This window comes from Orbicella faveolata, unplaced genomic scaffold (assembly GCF_042242905.1).
Source record: "Orbicella faveolata isolate gen_17 unplaced genomic scaffold, um_ofav_v1 contig_34, whole genome shotgun sequence".
Taxonomy (NCBI): domain Eukaryota; kingdom Metazoa; phylum Cnidaria; class Anthozoa; order Scleractinia; family Merulinidae; genus Orbicella; species Orbicella faveolata.
Window position 1 is genome coordinate 21067636 of NW_028301563.1, and position 6000 is coordinate 21073635.

The 6000-nt window shown below is 39.6% G+C and overlaps 1 non-coding gene across 1 annotated transcript; it reads right to left on the minus strand.

The window, feature by feature from the left end:
• Nucleotides 1-2503: 2503 nt before the first annotated feature.
• Nucleotides 2504-2576, minus strand: Trnas-gga (transfer RNA serine (anticodon GGA)). Its single transcript has one exon. It is a non-coding gene; the product is annotated as a tRNA-Ser (tRNA).
• Nucleotides 2577-6000: the final 3424 nt, after the last annotated feature.

A 6000-nucleotide genomic window follows, 5' to 3' on the forward strand; every position in this document is an offset into this window, starting at 1 on the left:
CACTTGGAAAGTGAAAGTGTGTACAGTACCTGTCTCACTCATTGCGATATTTCAGTAACTGTCCAAAATAATTCTGTTCAGCCGGAAAAACGTGTATCCTGATTCTCCGACGGGTTCGAGAATCAGACTAAAATAACCTTGTTGTCCTGTTTTAATGTATGTTATAATTTTTCTTTTTCAAAATCAGCTTACGGTCTTTGACCCTTTTCCAGGATTACCAGATACAAGAATTAAAGTCGAAATGAAGAAGTATCACTACTGTTTCCTGATAAAAAATATAGTCCACATAATCCGTACAGCACTACACAACCATACCAAACTCATACCACTATATTGCCTAACATTTCCCGTAAATCAGTGATCTGACACCTACAGATTTGTCTGACATGTTTACTCGTTGTTGATCACTCAACGATTACAGATTACCTTCCTGCACTATGAACGCTGAACTCTCCCGAAACAGAGCCATCATCAAAATGGTTTTAAATTTGCAAAATTCCAAATTGTTTTACCCTAAAGGATACTGTAGTACGAACAGCAGCACCGAAAGAAATATAGTAACACGTCTATAAATATCATGTAAACCAGCTGATTTTCAATATTTATGAGCAGTATATCTCGTGTTTAAATAAAATGTCATTACTATACTACTGCTACTACATGATCTTATTTCTTGCAGAGCTACTAGTGCCAGAGACTCGTGATAAATAGTCGAAGCCTGTAAGTTCCTCGCATTTTTTCACTCCCCGTCCTCTTTAAAGCTACGGGTCTCCTTACTTGCAGACTGGTATTTGGGACCAGGAACCATGCCTTTCGCCCATTGACCGTCCAGTTTTCTATGGCCAAATGGAATCCACTAGGTGTCCACTTACTATGGCTGATAAAACTACATACCCCATCCACGGTCACCACCATGCATACCTTTTTTTTCTCCAATGCAATTCTATTTACAAGATTAACACTTACACTACTTATACTTACGCTGCATACAATACCTTTATTACAATACAATTATACTAATTAATTTATCGCGCATTTACTTACAATGCTTTTTTTATTGTTTCTACATGAAGTGTTCGAAGCCTCACTGAAAAATAATTTTTTGTCACTTACACTAGAGATTGAGTATCACTCCTGAAATCCATTCCAAAAAGAAGTTGCCTTCGTGCAGTTTATAAACAAATGCCACGTGGTCTGACACTCAGAAGGACAAAAGGGGCAGGAGGGCGAGGCAATATTTTCATTTTGTGTAACAAGCTATTCGTTGGTAAAATTCGGTGAATAATTTTATATTGGAGCATCGTCAATTTAATTTCTTTTGTGATTTTGAATGGTAGGAGGAAGATTTAAGTTGTCATTTTTCTCGACGCCAGACGCTAAAAGCTTTTTCTCACGAGTGGGTGGAGGTAGATCTTCAAGGTTAAGCAGCATAGTTTATACTGTCTTGCATGTCAGTGAACAAATTGAGGTGGGAAGCGTAACTGGGTCTTTGGAACCTTCTTGCAACAGTTTTATCCAGTTTTGAGGAATAGAAGAAAGAATGCTATAATACTGTAAAAAGTTACATGTTACATTGAATTTATTGCAAAAGGAATTAAACGGAAGGAGATGGCCTTCACAGGAATAAAAAATGTCCCAGATTTGTTTTATCCCTTCTTATTAACAAGTACAAATTTTTTATTCCAGATTGGCTGTGGGAGAACCTCATTTTTATTTTTAGGTGTGGCCGTTGCGATGTCCTGCCAGTAAAGAAAAAATGATTTGTTTGTAGGAAAGCAGGAAGATGGTTGTCTAGGTCAAGGAGATTATAATCATAATTACATTTAAACAGTTCCGTACCGCCAACGTTGGCTAGGAGCGATTTTGTCATGTGCTGCCATGGAGCATCCGAGTTAGAACATAACCCGTTTTACCCAGTTTAACTAAAGCGCTTTGTCGAAGAGAGAAAAGTCCTTCATGTCCAAGCCACCAACTGTTTTTTGCTTGATAAGGGTAGTCTTTTTTATTCTGGATCGTTTGTGATTCCAAATAAAGTCGAACGTGATCTTCTTTACTCCTTTGCTGCATAGCTTATTGTTGGAAGTATCCATTTCCTTGGCCAAGAGGAATGTCAATACCTAGAGGAAAATAATTTGCGGTTTTTCATTAATACCGGGGACATCCAGATTGACTGATTTTCTGGATTTGCTTCTCAATGACTTTCAGATGAGTGCCGTATAGATCACTGTAACGCTAACTACCATTTTCAGTTCTCAATCATTCATTACGGTAATTTCTCACCGAACACCGTAGCGTGAAAAACACAAACATCGCACTCCAAAAAAAACAATGTTCAAATGTTGTTGTTTATAGTGGTCAATGCGCTTAGCTACACCTAGCTAGTTCACAGGCATGCCACTTAAACTGAAAGAAACAAATATATTAACTAAACATAATAGGTGAAAGTGAAGAATGATCATCGCAGTAAATTTTCCAATTGGAAAGAAGAAGCCTGAAAAAATCAGGGCTTCAACGGAATTCGAACCCGTGACCTCCGCGATTCCGGTGCGATGCTCTACCAACTGAGCTATGAAGCCACATATTGGGAGCGAGGTCAATTAATTGAGTTCATATCTTCCCGTGAGGAGTGAAATGATGTGAAGTATATATGAAATAATTCATATTTGAACTGCGGTTGCAGATGAAAGTGAAGAATGATCATCGCAGTAAATTTTCCAATTTAAGCAATTGGAAAGAAGAAGCTATATGTGGCTTCATAGCTCAGTTGGTAGAGCATCGCACCGGTATCGCGGAGGTCACGGGTTCGAATCCCGTTGAAGCTCTCATTTTTTCAGGCTTCTTCTTTCCAATTGCTTAAATTGGAAAATTTACTGCGATGATCATTCTTCACTTTCATCTACAACCGCAGTTCAAATATGAATTACTTCATATATACTTCACATCATTAAACATAATAGGCTTAAAAATCCCAACTGGCGGGAGGCAGACCAGTTGGCTATTTACAAGCATGACCGCGGAGTTGAACTAGGGTCTACCGAGAAACAACTCCAGCTTAGTGGTCAGAGCGGGACTTGAACCCGCGACCTCCGGATTTCAAGTCCGGCACCCTAATCACTCGGCCACGCTGCCTCCCAAACCGAAGGGTTTGAGATCACCGCAACACTGCAAGTTTGAATTTTATTCACCGCATCACCGCTTTCAAAACAAAAGAACAAGCTTAAATTTTGGCCTGTAGGCAATTTTAAAGCTCCCATTCGATTTGCGTTCATAAAAATCTTCTCGCTCACCCAAAGCACAGGAGACCCGAACACTGTATCAGCAATAACATAATCATTTACATTTATGTAAAATAAATGCACTGTCATTTACCTGTGTTCCTGGGTCTGTTTGAGCCGTTTAGACGGGATTTGACTAGAAGCAAAGGTGGTTTACATTTCAAATATCATCTTGTCTGCCGCTTTGTAAATGACACGATCCGATTACGTCTCGAGTTTTCACTATCATCATTAACTATTAACTCTCATCGGGAGAGAGATTCTCAGGTTTCATAAATTCTCAAACCTTAAACACGACCTATGTCTATGTGTGATTATGCAATAATATGGTATAATCCCACAAAAATTACATTACTACAAAAACTACAACATTCAAAATGGCGGTCCCGGAGATACACGTCAAAACGAGGCGCACACAATTATTGAAGGCGGGAACCGAAACGCATACATTACAGCAAGAATTGTGAGACGTAATTCCAACGCTTTGATTTGCAACGGTTCCAAAGCTTTTTATTGCCAGAGAGCAAGATAAACATCCCTGCAAGACGTCACACGTATCTCGAATGTTGACAATACAGAGGTTAAGGTGATTCCTTAGCATTGCACTGCGCATCCCTACTGCGCACGATTTTCGCGTCATTAGCGCGCGCACATGAGCGCATGCGCGGACAAAACGTAAGAGATTTCCCTCAAACCAAGCTCGATAGTGAAATAAATGCTCCTTTGCTCTTAAGCGAGCACGGTGACCCCCACTTTTTATTTCATAATTTCAATGAGAACAATATCCTCAATATCTGAGAAAAAAAATTAGCAGAAATCTACGGCTACTTTTTTGGCAAATAAAATAAATACTACAGAGGGAGACATAACGGGCCCAATACCGCATGTCCAAATTATGTCTCACTTAATGGATAAAAAAATGCAGGGTATTTAAGGTTACTTCCCACCTTCAGAGGCCAAAAAAATCGTTTTTTCTTTTATTTGACAAAATTTAAGTTCGTCATTTTATCTAGTGTTTCCAAAAGAAACATTAAAAATCTCAAAAAGCGGCCGAGTTAATTAGAAAAAACGTATTTTAAAATAAAGTTAATAAACTAGGAAGGTGTCACAATCTTGTCAACGGGCGAGAACCCTGGGGAAATTTTCGCGGCAAACGCTCATCGCTCGTATTTCATGTCATTTGCATATTTTTATTTACATCACGCACTTGACAAAAATTCCCACGTGGAAGCTCTTTACGCTAACTCCTATGGAAAAATCAAAAGCAGAAAAAAGGCCTTGGGTAAAGAAAACGAAAAAACCGGCACAAAGAAGAAAGAAAAAGCTCCATATTGTCAAGGAAAGAAAAAAGAAAAACCTTGCTGAAAGCGACAAAGGCCCTTGGTTTGGCCAAACGCCTTCGACAGTCTTCGGCGTCTGCTGAAGATCCGGAGCGTTCGAATATCCTTGGAGCAAGTAGCTTAAAAATCAAAGTTAACGTCAGTGCAGGCTGCGAACAAGATTTTTCGTCGGAATCTGGCGGAAGTGATGAAGAAAATGAAACCTACCCAGGGGAACTCATTTCAGCAATAAGGGTATTTCTTAAGCTGTCCGTCGATTCCTTAACGTCTTGTTTTTCAGCGGCACATTTTCCCCCTTTAACCTTTTTGGCGCGGGTTTTGCCTTTGCCTTTGCCTTTGGCGTCTTTGCCCATTATATTACGTCGCCGCCCTGAATTGAACTCCACTGAGCGAGATAAAAAAACCATGTTGCAATGCGATGCTTTTCCCGGGAAATCTTGATCTATTGTCATAGGCACTAGGAGGTCCTGTTGTTCCATTGGCTTGCGGTTTTATTAGGCGTGATAATCTCCGGGCGTGGCGCGAGTTGTTTACGAACCTTTACAAGCTAAAATCTCGCATTTGATTTTTGGAGGAATACATCCACTTTGAGCGAATTTATAGGGTATGCAGATTTGTCGGATTTTCGTGAAATTTTGCCAGAACATTCCAGAGATAATGGCAAACCAAAGTGTGTCGGGAAATTTTGATATTTAACACATTTTCCCGTGGCGTCCATTTACGCAACACGTCTCGCATATTTTTAGCTACTCCAACTTTAGAAGTGGATATCTAGACAACCAATCAGAATATCGAAAAGCCCGACACACTTTCGTTGATTGATGCCTTGTGAATAAGACTGTGTAGCCATTTTACTCGTACTGCGGAATCCGATACCCAATAAATTCAATAGAAGAAGCCTCGGTCGTTTCACGCCTTACCGCCTCCTGACACTTCCTAAAAGAAAACTTTGCTGAAATTGTATTTTTTTCGTAAAGTACATTTATTAAGCTTTCTTATGATATATAGTTTGTTGGGGTTTTATTGAAACTGGCGCGCGTACGATTTTTTTCCCGAGGGGTACCTGCGAAGGTGGGAAGTAACCTTAAAGGCATTTTTTCTGGGGCGTACATGAATAAACAATCAAAGAAAGTCAATATAACACGCTGCTATAACACCCTGCATTGAAAAATGATCGAACTTATTCGCTGCGCATGGAGATTACCAAGTCACCTAAATAACCGTATTTGTCAGCATTGTGACGTGAAAACAAGAACGGTGACTCCCTCTTTTTACTACGTTTTTAATATCTCCTTGTCCTGTAACAACAGCATACCAAGTTTCGTCGGAAATCTATGGCGGGTTCTGTTACTAGGGAATTCCAGCACTTTGACTTTTGATTTTGA